Source organism: Sorex fumeus, unplaced genomic scaffold (assembly GCF_029834395.1).
Source record: "Sorex fumeus unplaced genomic scaffold, SorFum_2.1 ptg000139l, whole genome shotgun sequence".
Classification (NCBI taxonomy): domain Eukaryota; kingdom Metazoa; phylum Chordata; class Mammalia; order Eulipotyphla; family Soricidae; genus Sorex; species Sorex fumeus.
In genome coordinates, this window is record NW_026606196.1 from 1,495,469 (window position 1) to 1,517,997 (window position 22,529).

A 22,529-nucleotide genomic window follows, 5' to 3' on the forward strand; every position below is an offset into this window, starting at 1 on the left:
AAGAACTAATCAGGATTTAGTGGAAAGCCAATTGTATAGCATGGCTGCGAGTGTGAACATGCAGCTGAAAACCAGCATTGGGTTACTTGGACATTCATCAGTGGTGTAAGGAAAACCTGCATGGAGTGGAGAGTCAGTTGAATTCCACATTCGCAGTGAATGAATGGAACATTCTGTAGAGGAGATTCCAATGATTTCTGAAGCCTGTGTTGTGTGGACAGGAAAATGAAGAGCTGACCAGGCTTGAATCGATAGCCAAGTAAACAGCAGGGCTGCGAATATGAACAGGCCGCTGAAAACCAGCATTGGGTTACTTGGACATTCAACAGTGGTGTAATGAAAACCTGCGTGGAGTTGAGAGTCAGATGAATTCCAGATTCGCAGTGAATGAATGGAACATTCTGTAGTGGAGATAACAAAGATTTCTGAAGGCTGGTAGTGTGGTGGGACAATGAAGAGCTGAACAGGGTGGAGTGAATTGTCAATTAAACAGCACGGCTGCGAGTATGAACAGGCCTCTGAAAACCAGCATTGGCTTACTTGGACATTCACAAGTGGTGTAATGTTAACCAGGCGGGAGTGGAGAATCAGATAAACTCCAGACTCGCAGTGAATGAATGGAACATTCTGTAGTGGAGATTGCAATGATTTCTGAAATCTGGATTGTGGGGACACGAAAATGAAGAGCTGACCAGTGTTGAGTGGATAGCCTGTAAAAAGCCTCGGCTTCGAATGTGAACAGACCACTGAAAACCAGTATTGCATTACTTCGACTTTCAGCAGTGGTGTAACGAAAGCCTGCGTGGAGTGCAGATTCAGATGAATTCCAGATTCCCAGTGAATGAATGGAACATCCTGTAGTGGAGATTACAATGATTTCTGAAGGCTGGGTTGTGTGCACAGGAAAATGAGGAGCAAAACAGGTTGAGTGGATAGCCAATTGAACAGCACGACTGCGAACATGAACAGGCCTCTGAAAACCAGCATTGTTTTACTTGGACATTCACAAGTGGTGTAAGATAAATCTGCAGGTAGTGGAGATTCAGTTGAATTCCAGATTCGCAGTGAATGAATGGAACATTCTGTACTGGAGATTGCAATGATTTCTCAAGTCTGGATTGTTTGGACATGAAAATGAAGAGCTGACCACAGTTGTGTGGATACCCAGTAAAAAGCAGGGCTTAGAGTGTGAACAGACCGCTGAAAACCAGCATTGTGTTACTTGGACATTCATAAGTGGTGTAATGAAAGCCTACCTGGAGTGCAGATTCAGATGAATTCCAGATTGGCAGTGAATGAATGGAACATTCTGTACTGGCGATTCCAATGATTTCTGAAGTCTGATATTGTGGAAAAGAAAATGAAAGTCTGACCAGGTTTGAGTGGATAGACAATTGAACAGCACACTGCGAGTGTGAAAAGGCGGCTGAAAACCAGCATTGGATTACTTGGTCATTCACCAGTGCTGTAATGAAAACCTGCCTGGAGTGGAGAGTCAGATGAATTTAAGATTCGCAGTGAATGAACGGAACATTCTGTGGAGGAGATACCAATTATTTCTGAAGGTTGGGTTATGAGGACAGGAAAATGTAGAGCTGAATAGGGTTGGGTGGATAGCAAATTGAACAGCACGGCTGAGAGTATAAGCAGGCGGCTTAAAACCAGCATTGGCTTCCTTGGACATATACCAGTGGTGTCACGAAAACCTGCCGGGAGTGGAGACTCTGATGAATTCCAGATTCGCGTGATTGAATGGAACATTCTGTAGTGGAGATTGCCAAGATTTAGAAATCTGGATAGTCTGGACAGGATATTGAAGAGCTGACCAATGTTGAGTGGATAGCCAGTGAACAGCACGGTTTCGAGTGTGAACAGACCACTAAGAAGCAGCATTGCATTACTTGGACATTCATCAGTGGTGTAACGAAAGCCTTCCTGGAATGCAGATTCAGATTATTTCCAGATTCACAGTGAATGAATGGAAATTTCTGTAGTAGAGATTCCAATGATTTCTGAACGCTGGGTTGTGTGGACAGGAAAATGAAGAGCTGACTAGGTTTGACTGGATTGCCAATTGAACAGCAAGGCTGTGAGTGTGAACAGCCGCTGAAAACCAGCATTGGATTACCTGGTCATTCACCAGTGTTGTTAGGAAAATCTGCCTGGTGTGGAGAGTCAGAGGAATTCCAGATTCGCAGGGAACGAATGGAACATTCTGAAGTGGAGATAAGAATGATTTCTGAAGGCTCGGTGTGTGGAAGGAAAATCAAGAGCTAACCAGCGTTCACTGGATAGCCAATTGAACAGCACGGCTGCGAGTGTTAACACGCAGCTGAAACCAGCCTTGGGTTGCTTGGACATTCACCAGTGGTGAAACGAAAACCTGCTGGGAGTGGAGAACAAGATGAATTCAAGATTCGCGTGAATGAATGAAACATTCTGTAGTGTAGATTGCAATGGTTTCTGAGGTTTGTATTGTCTGAACTGGAAAAAGAAGAACTCACCAGTGTTGAGTCGCTAGACCGTGAACAGCACGGGTTCGAGTGTGAATAGACCGCTGAAAACCATCATTGCGTTACTTGAACATTCAGCAGTGGTGCAATGAAAACCTGCCGGGAGTGGAGATTCAGATGAATTCCAGATTCGCAGTGAATGCATGGAACATTCTCTAGTGGTGATTCCAATGATTTCTGAAGGCTGGGTTTTGTGGACACGAAAATGTAGAGCTGAACTGGGTGGAATGGATAGCCAAATGAACAGCACGTCTCGTAGTAAGAACAGGCCACTGAAAACCAGCTTTGGCTTAATTGGACATTCACAAGTGGTGTAACGAAAACCTGACGGGAGTTGAGAATTAGATGAATTTCAGATTTGCAGTCAATGAATGGAACATTCTGTGGAGGAGATAGCAATTGTTTCTGAAGTTTGGGTTATGTGGACAGGAAAATGGAGCTGAAGAGGGTTGAGTGGATAGCAAATTGAACAGCACGGCTGAGAGTATGAGCAGGCCACTTAAAACCAGCATTGGCTTACTTGGATATTTACCAGTGGTGTCACGAAAACCTGCCGGGAGTGGAGATTCAGATGAATTCCAGATTCGCTGTGAATGAATGGAACATTCTGTAGTGGAGATAACAATGATTTCTCCAGTCTCTGTGGTGTGGACAGGAAAATGTAGAGCTGGCCAGGGTTGAGTGGATAGCCAATTGAACAGCACCACTGCGCTTGTGAAGAAAACACTTAAAACATTGGGTTACTTGGACATTCAACAGTGGTGTAACGAAAACCTGCCGGGAGTGGAGGTTCAGAGGAATTCCAGATTCGCAGTGAATGAATGGAACATTCTCTAGTGGAGATTCCAATGATTTCTGAAGGCTGGGTCGTGTGGAAGGAAAATCAAGAACTAATCAGGATTTAGTGGAAAGCCAATTGTATAGCATGGCTGCGAGTGTGAACATGCAGCTGAAAACCAGCATTGGGTTACTTGGACATTCATCAGTGGTGTAAGGAAAACCTGCATGGAGTGGAGAGTCAGTTGAATTCCACATTCGCAGTGAATGAATGGAACATTCTGTAGAGGAGATTCCAATGATTTCTGAAGCCTGTGTTGTGTGGACAGGAAAATGAAGAGCTGACCAGGCTTGAATCGATAGCCAAGTAAACAGCAGGGCTGCGAATATGAACAGGCCGCTGAAAACCAGCATTGGGTTACTTGGACATTCAAGAGTGGTGTAATGAAAACCTGCGTGGAGTTGAGAGTCAGATGAATTCCAGATTCGCAGTGAATGAATGGAACATTCTGTAGTGGAGATAACAAAGATTTCTGAAGGCTGGTAGTGTGGTGGGACAATGAAGAGCTGAACAGGGTGGAGTGAATTGTCAATTAAACAGCACGGCTGCGAGTATGAACAGGCCTCTGAAAACCAGCATTGGCTTACTTGGACATTCACAAGTGGTGTAATGTTAACCAGGCGGGAGTGGAGAATCAGATAAACTCCAGACTCGCAGTGAATGAATGGAACATTCTGTAGTGGAGATTGCAATGATTTCTGAAATCTGGATTGTGGGGACACGAAAATGAAGAGCTGACCAGTGTTGAGTGGATAGCCTGTAAAAAGCCTCGGCTTCGAATGTGAACAGACCACTGAAAACCAGTATTGCATTACTTCGACTTTCAGCAGTGGTGTAACGAAAGCCTGCGTGGAGTGCAGATTCAGATGAATTCCAGATTCCCAGTGAATGAATGGAACATCCTGTAGTGGAGATTACAATGATTTCTGAAGGCTGGGTTGTGTGCACAGGAAAATGAGGAGCAAAACAGGTTGAGTGGATAGCCAATTGAACAGCACGACTGCGAATATGAACAGGCCTCTGAAAACCAGCATTGTTTTACTTGGACATTCACAAGTGGTGTAAGATAAATCTGCAGGTAGTGGAGATTCAGTTGAATTCCAGATTCGCAGTGAATGAATGGAACATTCTGTACTGGAGATTGCAATGATTTCTCAAGTCTGGATTGTTTGGACATGAAAATGAAGAGCTGACCACAGTTGTGTGGATACCCAGTAAAAAGCAGGGCTTAGAGTGTGAACAGACCGCTGAAAACCAGCATTGTGTTACTTGGACATTCATAAGTGGTGTAATGAAAGCCTACCTGGAGTGCAGATTCAGATGAATTCCAGATTGGCAGTGAATGAATGGAACATTCTGTACTGGCGATTCCAATGATTTCTGAAGTCTGATATTGTGGAAAAGAAAATGAAAGGCTGACCAGGTTTGAGTGGATAGACAATTAAACAGCACACTGCGAGTGTGAAAAGGCGGTTGAAAACCAGCATTGGATTACTTGGTCATTCACCAGTGCTGTAATGAAAACCTGCCTGGAGCGGAGAGTCAGATGAATTGCAGAATCGCAGTGAATGAATGGAACAGTCTGTAGTGGAGATCCCAATGATTTCTGAAGGCTGGTTTGTGTGGAGAGGAAAATGAAGAGCTGACCAATATTGAGTGGATAGCCCATTGAACAGCACTTCTGCGAGTTGAACATGCCTCTGAAAACCAGTATTGAGTTACTTGGACATTCACCAGTGGCGTAACGAAAACCTGCCGGGAGTGGAGGTTCAGATGAATTCCAGATTCGCAGTGAATGAATGGAACATTCTCTAGTGGTGATTCCAATGATTTCTGAAGGCTGGGTTTTGTGGACACGAAAATGTAGAGCTGAACAGGGTGGAGTGGATAGCCAAATGAACAGCACGTCTCTTAGTATGAACAGGCCACTGAAAACCAGCATTGGCTTACTTGGACATTCATCAGTGGTGTAACGAAAGCCTTCCTGGAATGCAGATTCAGATTATTTCCAGATTCACAGTGAATGAATGGAAATTTCTGTAGTAGAGATTCCAATGATTTCTGAACGCTGGGTTGTGTGGACAGGAAAATGAAGAGCTGACTAGGTTTGACTGGATTGCCAATTGAACAGCAAGGCTGTGAGTGTGAACAGCCGCTGAAAACCAGCATTGGATTACCTGGTCATTCACCAGTGTTGTTAGGAAAATCTGCCTGGTGTGGAGAGTCAGAGGAATTCCAGATTCGCAGGGAACGAATGGAACATTCTGAAGTGGAGATAAGAATGATTTCTGAAGGCTCGGTGTGTGGAAGGAAAATCAAGAGCCAACCAGCGTTCACTGGATAGCCAATTGAACAGCACGGCTGCGAGTGTTAAGACGCAGCTGAAACCAGCCTTGGGTTGCTTGGACATTCACCAGTGGTGAAACGAAAACCTGCTGGGAGTGGAGAACAAGATGAATTTAAGATTCGCGTGAATGAATGAAACATTCTGTAGTGTAGATTGCAATGGTTTCTGAGGTTTGTATTGTCTGAACTGGAAAAAGAAGAACTCACCAGTGTTGAGTCGCTAGACCGTGAACAGCACGGGTTCGAGTGTGAATAGACCGCTGAAAACCATCATTGCGTTACTTGAACATTCAGCAGTGGTGCAATGAAAACCTGCCGGGAGTGGAGATTCAGATGAATTCCAGATTCGCAGTGAATGCATGGAACATTCTCTAGTGGTGATTCCAATGATTTCTGAAGGCTGGGTTTTGTGGACACGAAAATGTAGAGCTGAACAGGGTGGAATGGATAGCCAAATGAACAGCACGTCTCGTAGTAAGAACAGGCCACTGAAAACCAGCTTTGGCTTAATTGGACATTCACAAGTGGTGTAACGAAAACCTGACGGGAGTTGAGAATTAGATGAATTTCAGATTTGCAGTCAATGAATGGAACATTCTGTGGAGGAGATAGCAATTGTTTCTGAAGTTTGGGTTATGTGGACAGGAAAATGGAGCTGAAGAGGGTTGAGTGGATAGCAAATTGAACAGCACGGCTGAGAGTATGAGCAGGCCACTTAAAACCAGCATTGGCTTACTTGGATATTTACCAGTGGTGTCACGAAAACCTGCCGGGAGTGGAGATTCAGATGAATTCCAGATTCGCTGTGAATGAATGGAACATTCTGTAGTGGAGATAACAATGATTTCTCCAGTCTCTGTGGTGTGGACAGGAAAATGTAGAGCTGGCCAGGGTTGAGTGGATAGCCAATTGAACAGCACCACTGCGCTTGTGAAGAAAACACTTAAAACATTGGGTTACTTGGACATTCAACAGTGGTGTAACGAAAACCTGCCGGGAGTGGAGGTTCAGAGGAATTCCAGATTCGCAGTGAATGAATGGAACATTCTCTAGTGGAGATTCCAATGATTTCTGAAGGCTGGGTCGTGTGGAAGGAAAATCAAGAACTAATCAGGATTTAGTGGAAAGCCAATTGTATAGCATGGCTGCGAGTGTGAACATGCAGCTGAAAACCAGCATTGGGTTACTTGGACATTCATCAGTGGTGTAAGGAAAACCTGCATGGAGTGGAGAGTCAGTTGAATTCCACATTCGCAGTGAATGAATGGAACATTCTGTAGAGGAGATTCCAATGATATCTGAAGCCTGTGTTGTGTGGACAGGAAAATGAAGAGCTGACCAGGCTTGAATCGATAGCCAAGTAAACAGCAGGGCTGCGAATATGAACAGGCCGCTGAAAACCAGCATTGGGTTACTTGGACATTCAACAGTGGTGTAATGAAAACCTGCGTGGAGTTGAGAGTCAGATGAATTCCAGATTCGCAGTGAATGAATGGAACATTCTGTAGTGGAGATAACAAAGATTTCTGAAGGCTGGTAGTGTGGTGGGACAATGAAGAGCTGAACAGGGTGGAGTGAATTGTCAATTAAACAGCACGGCTGCGAGTATGAACAGGCCTCTGAAAACCAGCATTGGCTTACTTGGACATTCACAAGTGGTGTAATGTTAACCAGGCGGGAGTGGAGAATCAGATAAACTCCAGACTCGCAGTGAATGAATGGAACATTCTGTAGTGGAGATTGCAATGATTTCTGAAATCTGGATTGTGGGGACACGAAAATGAAGAGCTGACCAGTGTTGAGTGGATAGCCTGTAAAAAGCCTCGGCTTCGAATGTGAACAGACCACTGAAAACCAGTATTGCATTACTTCGACTTTCAGCAGTGGTGTAACGAAAGCCTGCGTGGAGTGCAGATTCAGATGAATTCCAGATTCCCAGTGAATGAATGGAACATCCTGTAGTGGAGATTACAATGATTTCTGAAGGCTGGGTTGTGTGCACAGGAAAATGAGGAGCAAAACAGGTTGAGTGGATAGCCAATTGAACAGCACGACTGCGAACATGAACAGGCCTCTGAAAACCAGCATTGTTTTACTTGGACATTCACAAGTGGTGTAAGATAAATCTGCAGGTAGTGGAGATTCAGTTGAATTCCAGATTCGCAGTGAATGAATGGAACATTCTGTACTGGAGATTGCAATGATTTCTCAAGTCTGGATTGTTTGGACATGAAAATGAAGAGCTGACCACAGTTGTGTGGATACCCAGTAAAAAGCAGGGCTTAGAGTGTGAACAGACCGCTGAAAACCAGCATTGTGTTACTTGGACATTCATAAGTGGTGTAATGAAAGCCTACCTGGAGTGCAGATTCAGATGAATTCCAGATTGGCAGTGAATGAATGGAACATTCTGTACTGGCGATTCCAATGATTTCTGAAGTCTGATATTGTGGAAAAGAAAATGAAAGGCTGACCAGGTTTGAGTGGCTAGACAATTGAACAGCACACTGCGAGTGTGAAAAGGCGGCTGAAAACCAGCATTGGATTACTTGGTCATTCACCAGTGCTGTAATGAAAACCTGCCTGGAGCGGAGAGTCAGATGAATTGCAGAATCGCAGTGAATGAATGGAACAGTCTGTAGTGGAGATCCCAATGATTTCTGAAGGCTGGTTTGTGTGGAGAGGAAAATGAAGAGCTGACCAATATTGAGTGGATAGCCCATTGAACAGCACTTCTGCGAGTTGAACATGCCTCTGAAAACCAGTATTGAGTTACTTGGACATTCACCAGTGGTGTAACGAAAACCTGCCGGGAGTGGAGGTTCAGATGAATTCCAGATTCGCAGTGAATGAATGGAACATTCTCTAGTGGTGATTCCAATGATTTCTGAAGGCTGGGTTTCGTGGACACGAAAATGTAGAGCTGAACAGGGTGGAGTGGATAGCCAAATGAACAGCACGTCTCTTAGTATGAACAGGCCACTGAAAACCAGCATTGGCTTACTTGGACATTCACAAGTGGTGTAACGATAACCCGCCGGGAGTTGAGAGTCAGATGAATTTAAGATTCGCAGTGAATGAACGGAACATTCTGTGGAGGAGATACCAATTATTTCTGAAGGTTGGGTTATGAGGACAGGAAAATGTAGAGCTGAATAGGGTTGGGTGGATAGCAAATTGAACAGCACGGCTGAGAGTATAAGCAGGCGGCTTAAAACCAGCATTGGCTTCCTTGGACATATACCAGTGGTGTCACGAAAACCTGCCGGGAGTGGAGACTCTGATGAATTCCAGATTCGCGTGATTGAATGGAACATTCTGTAGTGGAGATTGCCAAGATTTAGAAATCTGGATAGTCTGGACAGGATATTGAAGAGCTGACCAATGTTGAGTGGATAGCCAGTGAACAGCACGGTTTCGAGTGTGAACAGACCACTAAGAAGCAGCATTGCATTACTTGGACATTCATCAGTGGTGTAACGAAAGCCTTCCTGGAATGCAGATTCAGATTATTTCCAGATTCACAGTGAATGAATGGAAATTTCTGTAGTAGAGATTCCAATGATTTCTGAACGCTGGGTTGTGTGGACAGGAAAATGAAGAGCTGACTAGGTTTGACTGGATTGCCAATTGAACAGCAAGGCTGTGAGTGTGAACAGCCGCTGAAAACCAGCATTGGATTACCTGGTCATTCACCAGTGTTGTTAGGAAAATCTGCCTGGTGTGGAGAGTCAGAGGAATTCCAGATTCGCAGGGAACGAATGGAACATTCTGAAGTGGAGATAAGAATGATTTCTGAAGGCTCGGTGTGTGGAAGGAAAATCAAGAGCTAACCAGCGTTCACTGGATAGCCAATTGAACAGCACGGCTGCGAGTGTTAACACGCAGCTGAAACCAGCCTTGGGTTGCTTGGACATTCACCAGTGGTGAAACGAAAACCTGCTGGGAGTGGAGAACAAGATGAATTCAAGATTCGCGTGAATGAATGAAACATTCTGTAGTGTAGATTGCAATGGTTTCTGAGGTTTGTATTGTCTGAACTGGAAAAAGAAGAACTCACCAGTGTTGAGTCGCTAGACCGTGAACAGCACGGGTTCGAGTGTGAATAGACCGCTGAAAACCATCATTGCGTTACTTGAACATTCAGCAGTGGTGCAATGAAAACCTGCCGGGAGTGGAGATTCAGATGAATTCCAGATTCGCAGTGAATGCATGGAACATTCTCTAGTGGTGATTCCAATGATTTCTGAAGGCTGGGTTTTGTGGACACGAAAATGTAGAGCTGAACAGGGTGGAATGGATAGCCAAATGAACAGCACGTCTCGTAGTAAGAACAGGCCACTGAAAACCAGCTTTGGCTTAATTGGACATTCACAAGTGGTGTAACGAAAACCTGACGGGAGTTGAGAATTAGATGAATTTCAGATTTGCAGTCAATGAATGGAACATTCTGTGGTGGAGATAGCAATTGTTTCTGAAGTTTGGGTTATGTGGACAGGAAAATGGAGCTGAAGAGGGTTGAGTGGATAGCAAATTGAACAGCACGGCTGAGAGTATGAGCAGGCCACTTAAAACCAGCATTGGCTTACTTGGATATTTACCAGTGGTGTCACGAAAACCTGCCGGGAGTGGAGATTCAGATGAATTCCAGATTCGCTGTGAATGAATGGAACATTCTGTAGTGGAGATAACAATGATTTCTCCAGTCTCTGTGGTGTGGACAGGAAAATGTAGAGCTGGCCAGGGTTGAGTGGATAGCCAATTGAACAGCACCACTGCGCTAGTGAAGAAAACACTTAAAACATTGGGTTACTTGGACATTCAACAGTGGTGTAACGAAAACCTGCCGGGAGTGGAGGTTCAGAGGAATTCCAGATTCGCAGTGAATGAATGGAACATTCTCTAGTGGAGATTCCAATGATTTCTGAAGGCTGGGTCGTGTGGAAGGAAAATCAAGAACTAATCAGGATTTAGTGGAAAGCCAATTGTATAGCATGGCTGCGAGTGTGAACATGCAGCTGAAAACCAGCATTGGGTTACTTGGACATTCATCAGTGGTGTAAGGAAAACCTGCATGGAGTGGAGAGTCAGTTGAATTCCACATTCGCAGTGAATGAATGGAACATTCTGTAGAGGAGATTCCAATGATTTCTGAAGCCTGTGTTGTGTGGACAGGAAAATGAAGAGCTGACCAGGCTTGAATCGATAGCCATGTAAACAGCAGGGCTGCGAATATGAACAGGCCGCTGAAAACCAGCATTGGGTTACTTGGACATTCAACAGTGGTGTAATGAAAACCTGCGTGGAGTTGAGAGTCAGATGAATTCCAGATTCGCAGTGAATGAATGGAACATTCTGTAGTGGAGATAACAAAGATTTCTGAAGGCTGGTAGTGTGGTGGGACAATGAAGAGCTGAACAGGGTGGAGTGAATTGTCAATTAAACAGCACGGCTGCGAGTATGAACAGGCCTCTGAAAACCAGCATTGGCTTACTTGGACATTCACAAGTGGTGTAATGTTAACCAGGCGGGAGTGGAGAATCAGATAAACTCCAGACTCGCAGTGAATGAATGGAACATTCTGTAGTGGAGATTGCAATGATTTCTGAAATCTGGATTGTGGGGACACGAAAATGAAGAGCTGACCAGTGTTGAGTGGATAGCCTGTAAAAAGCCTCGGCTTCGAATGTGAACAGACCACTGAAAACCAGTATTGCATTACTTCGACTTTCAGCAGTGGTGTAACGAAAGCCTGCGTGGAGTGCAGATTCAGATGAATTCCAGATTCCCAGTGAATGAATGGAACATCCTGTAGTGGAGATTACAATGATTTCTGAAGGCTGGGTTTTGTGCACAGGAAAATGAGGAGCAAAACAGGTTGAGTGGATAGCCAATTGAACAGCACGACTGCGAATATGAACAGGCCTCTGAAAACCAGCATTGTTTTACTTGGACATTCACAAGTGGTGTAAGATAAATCTGCAGGTAGTGGAGATTCAGTTGAATTCCAGATTCGCAGTGAATGAATGGAACATTCTGTACTGGAGATTGCAATGATTTCTCAAGTCTGGATTGTTTGGACATGAAAATGAAGAGCTGACCACAGTTGTGTGGATACCCAGTAAAAAGCAGGGCTTAGAGTGTGAACAGACCGCTGAAAACCAGCATTGTGTTACTTGGACATTCATAAGTGGTGTAATGAAAACCTACCTGGAGTACAGATTCAGATGAATTCCAGATTGGCAGTGAATGAATGGAACATTCTGTACTGGCGATTCCAATGATTTCTGAAGTCTGATATTGTGGAAAAGAAAATGAAAGGCTGACCAGGTTTGAGTGGATAGACAATTGAACAGCACACTGCGAGTGTGAAAAGGCGGCTGAAAACCAGCATTGGATTACTTGGTCATTCACCAGTGCTGTAATGAAAACCTGCCTGGAGCGGAGAGTCAGATGAATTGCAGAATCGCAGTGAATGAATGGAACAGTCTGTAGTGGAGATCCCAATGATTTCTGAAGGCTGGTTTGTGTGGAGAGGAAAATGAAGAGCTGACCAATATTGAGTGGATAGCCCATTGAACAGCACTTCTGCGAGTTGAACATGCCTCTGAAAACCAGTATTGAGTTACTTGGACATTCACCAGTGGCGTAACGAAAACCTGCCGGGAGTGGAGGTTCAGATGAATTCCAGATTCGCAGTGAATGAATGGAACATTCTCTAGTGGTGATTCCAATGATTTCTGAAGGCTGGGTTTTGTGGACACGAAAATGTAGAGCTGAACAGGGTGGAGTGGATAGCCAAATGAACAGCACGTCTCTTAGTATGAACAGGCCACTGAAAACCAGCATTGGCTTACTTGGACATTCATCAGTGGTGTAACGAAAGCCTTCCTGGAATGCAGATTCAGATTATTTCCAGATTCACAGTGAATGAATGGAAATTTCTGTAGTAGAGATTCCAATGATTTCTGAACGCTGGGTTGTGTGGACAGGAAAATGAAGAGCTGACTAGGTTTGACTGGATTGCCAATTGAACAGCAAGGCTGTGAGTGTGAACAGCCGCTGAAAACCAGCATTGGATTACCTGGTCATTCACCAGTGTTGTTAGGAAAATCTGCCTGGTGTGGAGAGTCAGAGGAATTCCAGATTCGCAGGGAACGAATGGAACATTCTGAAGTGGAGATAAGAATGATTTCTGAAGGCTCGGTGTGTGGAAGGAAAATCAAGAGCTAACCAGCGTTCACTGGATAGCCAATTGAACAGCACGGCTGCGAGTGTTAACACGCAGCTGAAACCAGCCTTGGGTTGCTTGGACATTCACCAGTGGTGAAACGAAAACCTGCTGGGAGTGGAGAACAAGATGAATTCAAGATTCGCGTGAATGAATGAAACATTCTGTAGTGTAGATTGCAATGGTTTCTGAGGTTTGTATTGTCTGAACTGGAAAAAGAAGAACTCACCAGTGTTGAGTCGCTAGACCGTGAACAGCACGGGTTCGAGTGTGAATAGACCGCTGAAAACCATCATTGCGTTACTTGAACATTCAGCAGTGGTGCAATGAAAACCTGCCGGGAGTGGAGATTCAGATGAATTCCAGATTCGCAGTGAATGCATGGAACATTCTCTAGTGGTGATTCCAATGATTTCTGAAGGCTGGGTTTTGTGGACACGAAAATGTAGAGCTGAACAGGGTGGAATGGATAGCCAAATGAACAGCACGTCTCGTAGTAAGAACAGGCCACTGAAAACCAGCTTTGGCTTAATTGGACATTCACAAGTGGTGTAACGAAAACCTGACGGGAGTTGAGAATTAGATGAATTTCAGATTTGCAGTCAATGAATGGAACATTCTGTGGAGGAGATAGCAATTGTTTCTGAAGTTTGGGTTATGTGGACAGGAAAATGGAGCTGAAGAGGGTTGAGTGGATAGCAAATTGAACAGCACGGCTGAGAGTATGAGCAGGCCACTTAAAACCAGCATTGGCTTACTTGGATATTTACCAGTGGTGTCACGAAAACCTGCCGGGAGTGGAGATTCAGATGAATTCCAGATTCGCTGTGAATGAATGGAACATTCTGTAGTGGAGATAGCAATGATTTCTCCAGTCTCTGTGGTGTGGACAGGAAAATGTAGTGCTGGCCAGGGTTGAGTGGATAGCCAATTGAACAGCACCACTGCGCTTGTGAAGAAAACACTTAAAACATTGGGTTACTTGGACATTCAACAGTGGTGTAACGAAAACCTGCCGGGAGTGGAGGTTCAGAGGAATTCCAGATTCGCAGTGAATGAATGGAACATTCTCTAGTGGAGATTCCAATGATTTCTGAAGGCTGGGTCGTGTGGAAGGAAAATCAAGAACTAATCAGGATTTAGTGGAAAGCCAATTGTATAGCATGGCTGCGAGTGTGAACATGCAGCTGAAAACCAGCATTGGGTTACTTGGACATTCATCAGTGGTGTAAGGAAAACCTGCATGGAGTGGAGAGTCAGTTGAATTCCACATTCGCAGTGAATGAATGGAACATTCTGTAGAGGAGATTCCAATGATTTCTGAAGCCTGTGTTGTGTGGACAGGAAAATGAAGAGCTGACCAGGCTTGAATCGATAGCCAAGTAAACAGCAGGGCTGCGAATATGAACAGGCCGCTGAAAACCAGCATTGGGTTACTTGGACATTCAACAGTGGTGTAATGAAAACCTGCGTGGAGTTGAGATTCAGATGAATTCCAGATTCGCAGTGAATGAATGGAACATTCTGTAGTGGAGATAACAAAGATTTCTGAAGGCTGGTAGTGTGGTGGGACAATGAAGAGCTGAACAGGGTGGATTGAATTGTCAATTAAACAGCACGGCTGCGAGTATGAACAGGCCTCTGAAAACCAGCATTGGCTTACTTGGACATTCACAAGTGGTGTAATGTTAACCAGGCGGGAGTGGAGAATCAGATAAACTCCAGACTCGCAGTGAATGAATGGAACATTCTGTAGTGGAGATTGCAATGATTTCTGAAATCTGGATTGTGGGGACACGAAAATGAAGAGCTGACCAGTGTTGAGTGGATAGCCTGTAAAAAGCCTCGGCTTCGAATGTGAACAGACCACTGAAAACCAGTATTGCATTACTTCGACTTTCAGCAGTGGTGTAACGAAAGCCTGCGTGGAGTGCAGATTCAGATGAATTCCAGATTCCCAGTGAATGAATGGAACATCCTGTAGTGGAGATTACAATGATTTCTGAAGGCTGGGTTGTGTGCACAGGAAAATGAGGAGCAAAACAGGTTGAGTGGATAGCCAATTGAACAGCACGACTGCGAACATGAACAGGCCTCTGAAAACCAGCATTGTTTTACTTGGACATTCACAAGTGGTGTAAGATAAATCTGCAGGTAGTGGAGATTCAGTTGAATTCCAGATTCGCAGTGAATGAATGGAACATTCTGTACTGGAGATTGCAATGATTTCTCAAGTCTGGATTGTTTGGACATGAAAATGAAGAGCTGACCACAGTTGTGTGGATACCCAGTAAAAAGCAGGGCTTAGAGTGTGAACAGACCGCTGAAAACCAGCATTGTGTTACTTGGACATTCATAAGTGGTGTAATGAAAGCCTACCTGGAGTGCAGATTCAGATGAATTCCAGATTGGCAGTGAATGAATGGAACATTCTGTACTGGCGATTCCAATGATTTCTGAAGTCTGATATTGTGGAAAAGAAAATGAAAGGCTGACCAGGTTTGAGTGGCTAGACAATTGAACAGCACACTGCGAGTGTGAAAAGGCGGCTGAAAACCAGCATTGGATTACTTGGTCATTCACCAGTGCTGTAATGAAAACCTGCCTGGAGCGGAGAGTCAGATGAATTGCAGAATCGCAGTGAATGAATGGAACAGTCTGTAGTGGAGATCCCAATGATTTCTGAAGGCTGGTTTGTGTGGAGAGGAAAATGAAGAGCTGACCAATATTGAGTGGATAGCCCATTGAACAGCACTTCTGCGAGTTGAACATGCCTCTGAAAACCAGTATTGAGTTACTTGGACATTCACCAGTGGCGTAACGAAAACCTGCCGGGAGTGGAGGTTCAGATGAATTCCAGATTCGCAGTGAATGAATGGAACATTCTCTAGTGGTGATTCCAATGATTTCTGAAGGCTGGGTTTTGTGGACACGAAAATGTAGAGCTGAACAGGGTGGAGTGGATAGCCAAATGAACAGCACGTCTCTTAGTATGAACAGGCCACTGAAAACCAGCATTGGCTTACTTGGACATTCACAAGTGGTGTAACGATAACCCGCCGGGAGTTGAGAGTCAGATGAATTTAAGATTCGCAGTGAATGAACGGAACATTCTGTGGAGGAGATACCAATTATTTCTGAAGGTTGGGTTATGAGGACAGGAAAATGTAGAGCTGAATAGGGTTGGGTGGATAGCAAATTGAACAGCACGGCTGAGAGTATAAGCAGGCGGCTTAAAACCAGCATTGGCTTCCTTGGACATATACCAGTGGTGTCACGAAAACCTGCCGGGAGTGGAGACTCTGATGAATTCCAGATTCGCGTGATTGAATGGAACATTCTGTAGTGGAGATTGCCAAGATTTAGAAATCTGGATAGTCTGGACAGGATATTGAAGAGCTGACCAATGTTGAGTGGATAGCCAGTGAACAGCACGGTTTCGAGTGTGAACAGACCACTAAGAAGCAGCATTGCATTACTTGGACATTCATCAGTGGTGTAACGAAAGCCTTCCTGGAATGCAGATTCAGATTATTTCCAGATTCACAGTGAATGAATGGAAATTTCTGTAGTAGAGATTCCAATGATTTCTGAACGCTGGGTTGTGTGGACAGGAAAATGAAGAGCTGACTAGGTTTGACTGGATTGCCAATTGAACAGCAAGGCTGTGCGTGTGAACAGCCGCTGAAAACCAGCATTGGATTACCTGGTCATTCACCAGTGTTGTTAGGAAAATCTGCCTGGTGTGGAGAGTCAGAGGAATTCCAGATTCGCAGGGAACGAATGGAACATTCTGAAGTGGAGATAAGAATGATTTCTGAAGGCTCGGTGTGTGGAAGTAAAATCAAGAGCTAACCAGCGTTCACTGGATAGCCAATTGAACAGCATGGCTGCGAGTGTTAACACGCAGCTGAAACCAGCCTTGGGTTGCTTGGACATTCACCAATGGTGAAACGAAAACCTGCTGGGAGTGGAGAAAAAGATGAATTCAAGATTCGCGTGAATGAATGAAACATTCTGTAGTGTAGATTGCAATGGTTTCTGGGGTTTGTATTGTCTGAACTGGAAAAAGAAGAACTCACCAGTGTTGAGTCGCTAGACCGTGAACAGCACGGGTTCGAGTGTGAGTAGACCGCTGAAAACCATCATTGCGTTACTTGAACATTCAGCAGTGGTGCAATGAAAACCTGCCGGGAGTGGAGATTCAGATGAATTCCAGATTCGCAGTGAATGAATGGAACATTCTCTAGTGGTGATTCCAATGATTTCTGAAGGCTGGGTTTTGTGGACACGAAAATGTAGAGCTGAACAGGGTGGAATGGATAGCCAAATGAACAGCACGTCTCGTAGTAAGAACAGGCCACTGAAAACCAGCTTTGGCTTAATTGGACATTCACAAGTGGTGTAACGAAAACCTGACGGGAGTTGAGAATTAGATGAATTTCAGATTTGCAGTCAATGAATGGAACATTCTGTGGAGGAGATACCAATTGTTTCTGAAGTTTGGGTTATGTGGACAGGAAAATGGAGCTGAAGAGGGTTGAGTGGATAGCAAATTGAACAGCACGGCTGAGAGTATGAGCAGGCCACTTAAAACCAGCATTGGCTTACTTGGATATTTACCAGTGGTGTCACGAAAACCTGCCGGGAGTGGAGATTCAGATGAATTCCAGATTCGCTGTGAATGAATGGAACATTCTGTAGTGGAGATAACAATGATTTCTCCAGTCTCTGTGGTGTGGACAGGAAAATGTAGAGCTGGCCAGGGTTGAGTGGATAGCCAATTGAACAGCACCACTGCGCTTGTGAAGAAAACACTTAAAACATTGGGTTACTTGGACATTCAACAGTGGTGTAACGAAAACCTGCCGGGAGTGGAGGTTCAGAGGAATTCCAGATTCGCAGTGAATGAATGGAACATTCTCTAGTGGAGATTCCAATGATTTCTGAAGGCTGGGTCGTGTGGAAGGAAAATCAAGAACTAATCAGGATTTAGTGGAAAGCCAATTGTATAGCATGGCTGCGAGTGTGAACATGCAGCTGAAAACCAGCATTGGGTTACTTGGACATTCATCAGTGGTGTAAGGAAAACCTGCATGGAGTGGAGAGTCAGTTGAATTCCACATTCGCAGTGAATGAATGGAACATTCTGTAGAGGAGATTCCAATGATTTCTGAAGCCTGTGTTGTGTGGACAGGAAAATGAAGAGCTGACCAGGCTTGAATCGATAGCCAAGTAAACAGCAGGGCTGCGAATATGAACAGGCCGCTGAAAACCAGCATTGGGTTACTTGGACATTCAACAGTGGTGTAATGAAAACCTGCGTGGAGTTGAGAGTCAGATGAATTCCAGATTCGCAGTGAATGAATGGAACATTCTGTAGTGGAGATAACAAAGATTTCTGAAGGCTGGTAGTGTGGTGGGACAATGAAGAGCTGAACAGGGTGGATTGAATTGTCAATTAAACAGCACGGCTGCGAGTATGAACAGGCCTCTGAAAACCAGCATTGGCTTACTTGGACATTCACAAGTGGTGTAATGTTAACCAGGCGGGAGTGGAGAATCAGATAAACTCCAGACTCGCAGTGAATGAATGGAACATTCTGTAGTGGAGATTGCAATGATTTCTGAAATCTGGATTGTGGGGACACGAAAATGAAGAGCTGACCAGTGTTGAGTGGATAGCCTGTAAAAAGCCTCGGCTTCGAATGTGATCAGACCACTGAAAACCAGTATTGCATTACTTCGACTTTCAGCAGTGGTGTAACGAAAGCCTGCGTGGAGTGCAGATTCAGATGAATTCCAGATTCCCAGTGAATGAATGGAACATCCTGTAGTGGAGATTACAATGATTTCTGAAGGCTGGGTTGTGTGCACAGGAAAATGAGGAGCAAAACAGGTTGAGTGGATAGCCAATTGAACAGCACGACTGCGAACATGAACAGGCCTCTGAAAACCAGCATTGTTTTACTTGGACATTCACAAGTGGTGTAAGATAAATCTGCAGGTAGTGGAGATTCAGTTGAATTCCAGATTCGCAGTGAATGAATGGAACATTCTGTACTGGAGATTGCAATGATTTCTCAAGTCTGGATTGTTTGGACATGAAAATGAAGAGCTGACCACAGTTGTGTGGATACCCAGTAAAAAGCAGGGCTTAGAGTGTGAACAGACCGCTGAAAACCAGCATTGTGTTACTTGGACATTCATAAGTGGTGTAATGAAAGCCTACCTGGAGTGCAGATTCAGATGAATTCCAGATTGGCAGTGAATGAATGGAACATTCTGTACTGGCGATTCCAATGATTTCTGAAGTCTGATATTGTGGAAAAGAAAATGAAAGGCTGAAAAGGTTTGAGTGGCTAGACAATTGAACAGCACACTGCGAGTGTGAAAAGGCGGCTGAAAACCAGCATTGGATTACTTGGTCATTCACCAGTGCTGTAATGAAAACCTGCCTGGAGCGGAGAGTCAGATGAATTGCAGAATCGCAGTGAATGAATGGAACAGTCTGTAGTGGAGATCCCAATGATTTCTGAAGGCTGGTTTGTGTGGAGAGGAAAATGAAGAGCTGACCAATATTGAGTGGAGAGCCCACTGAACAGCACTTCTGCGAGTTGAACATGCCTCTGAAAACCAGTATTGAGTTACTTGGACATTCACCAGTGGTGTAACGAAAACCTGCCGGGAGTGGAGGTTCAGATGAATTCCAGATTCGCAGTGAATGAATGGAACATTCTCTAGTGGTGATTCCAATGATTTCTGAAGGCTGGGTTCTGTGGACACGAAAATGTAGAGCTGAACAGGGTGGAGTGGATAGCCAAATGAACAGCACGTCTCTTAGTATGAACAGGCCACTGAAAACCAGCATTGGCTTACTTGGACATTCACAAGTGGTGTAACGATAACCCGCCGGGAGTTGAGAGTCAGATGAATTTAAGATTCGCAGTGAATGAACGGAACATTCTGTGGAGGAGATACCAATTATTTCTGAAGGTTGGGTTATGAGGACAGGAAAATGTAGAGCTGAATAGGGTTGGGTGGATAGCAAATTGAACAGCACGGCTGAGAGTATAAGCAGGCGGCTTAAAACCAGCATTGGCTTCCTTGGACATATACCAGTGGTGTCACGAAAACCTGCCGGGAGTGGAGACTCTGATGAATTCCAGATTCGCGTGATTGAATGGAACATTCTGTAGTGGAGATTGCCAAGATTTAGAAATCTGGATAGTCTGGACAGGATATTGAAGAGCTGACCAATGTTGAGTGGATAGCCAGTGAACAGCACGGTTTCGAGTGTGAACAGACCACTAAGAAGCAGCATTGCATTACTTGGACATTCATCAGTGGTGTAACGAAAGCCTTCCTGGAATGCAGATTCAGATTATTTCCAGATTCACAGTGAATGAATGGAAATTTCTGTAGTAGAGATTCCAATGATTTCTGAACGCTGGGTTGTGTGGACAGGAAAATGAAGAGCTGACTAGGTTTGACTGGATTGCCAATTGAACAGCAAGGCTGTGCGTGTGAACAGCCGCTGAAAACCAGCATTGGATTACCTGGTCATTCACCAGTGTTGTTAGGAAAATCTGCCTGGTGTGGAGAGTCAGAGGAATTCCAGATTCGCAGGGAACGAATGGAACATTCTGAAGTGGAGATAAGAATGATTTCTGAAGGCTCGGTGTGTGGAAGGAAAATCAAGAGCTAACCAGCGTTCACTGGATAGCCAATTGAACAGCACGGCTGCGAGTGTTAACACGCAGCTGAAACCAGCCTTGGGTTGCTTGGACATTCACCAGTGGTGAAACGAAAACCTGCTGGGAGTGGAGAAAAAGATGAATTCAAGATTCGCGTGAATGAATGAAACATTCTGTAGTGTAGATTGCAATGGTTTCTGAGGTTTGTATTGTCTGAACTGGAAAAAGAAGAACTCACCAGTGTTGAGTCGCTAGACCGTGAACAGCACGGGTTCGAGTGTGAATAGACCGCTGAAAACCATCATTGCGTTACTTGAACATTCAGCAGTGGTGCAATGAAAACCTGCCGGGAGTGGAGATTCAGATGAATTCCAGATTCGCAGTGAATGAATGGAACATTCTCTAGTGGTGATTCCAATGATTTCTGAAGGCTGGGTTTTGTGGACACGAAAATGTAGAGCTGAACAGGGTGGAATGGATAGCCAAATGAACAGCACGTCTCGTAGTAAGAACAGGCCACTGAAAACCAGCTTTGGCTTAATTGGACATTCACAAGTGGTGTAACGAAAACCTGACGGGAGTTGAGAATTAGATGAATTTCAGGTTTGCATTCAATGAATGGAACATTCTGTGGAGGAGATACCAATTGTTTCTGAAGTTTGGGTTATGTGGACAGGAAAATGGAGCTGAAGAGGGTTGAGTGGATAGCAAATTGAACAGCACGGCTGAGAGTATGAGCAGGCCACTTAAAACCAGCATTGGCTTACTTGGATATTTACCAGTGGTGTCACGAAAACCTGCCGGGAGTGGAGATTCAGATGAATTCCAGATTCGCTGTGAATGAATGGAACATTCTGTAGTGGAGATAACAATGATTTCTCCAGTCTCTGTGGTGTGGACAGGAAAATGTCGAGCTGGCCAGGGTTGAGTGGATAGCCAATTGAACAGCACCACTGCGCTTGTGAAGAAAACACTTAAAACATTGGGTTACTTGGACATTCAACAGTGGTGTAACGAAAACCTGCCGGGAGTGGAGGTTCAGAGGAATTCCAGATTCGCAGTGAATGAATGGAACATTCTCTAGTGGAGATTCCAATGATTTCTGAAGGCTGGGTCGTGTGGAAGGAAAATCAAGAACTAATCAGGATTTAGTGGAAAGCCAATTGTATAGCATGGCTGCGAGTGTGAACATGCAGCTGAAAACCAGCATTGGGTTACTTGGACATTCATCAGTGGTGTAAGGAAAACCTGCATGGAGTGGAGAGTCAGTTGAATTCCACATTCGCAGTGAATGAATGGAACATTCTGTAGAGGAGATTCCAATGATTTCTGAAGCCTGTGTTGTGTGGACAGGAAAATGAAGAGCTGACCAGGCTTGAATCGATAGCCAAGTAAACAGCAGGGCTGCGAATATGAACAGGCCGCTGAAAACCAGCATTGGGTTACTTGGACATTCAACAGTGGTGTAATGAAAACCTGCGTGGAGTTGAGAGTCAGATGAATTCCAGATTCGCAGTGAATGAATGGAACATTCTGTAGTGGAGATAACAAAGATTTCTGAAGGCTGGTAGTGTGGTGGGACAATGAAGAGCTGAACAGGGTGGAGTGAATTGTCAATTAAACAGCACGGCTGCGAGTATGAACAGGCCTCTGAAAACCAGCATTGGCTTACTTGGACATTCACAAGTGGTGTAATGTTAACCAGGCGGGAGTGGAGAATCAGATAAACTCCAGACTCGCAGTGAATGAATGGAACATTCTGTAGTGGAGATTGCAATGATTTCTGAAATCTGGATTGTGGGGACACGAAAATGAAGAGCTGACCAGTGTTGAGTGGATAGCCTGTAAAAAGCCTCGGCTTCGAATGTGAACAGACCACTGAAAACCAGTATTGCATTACTTCG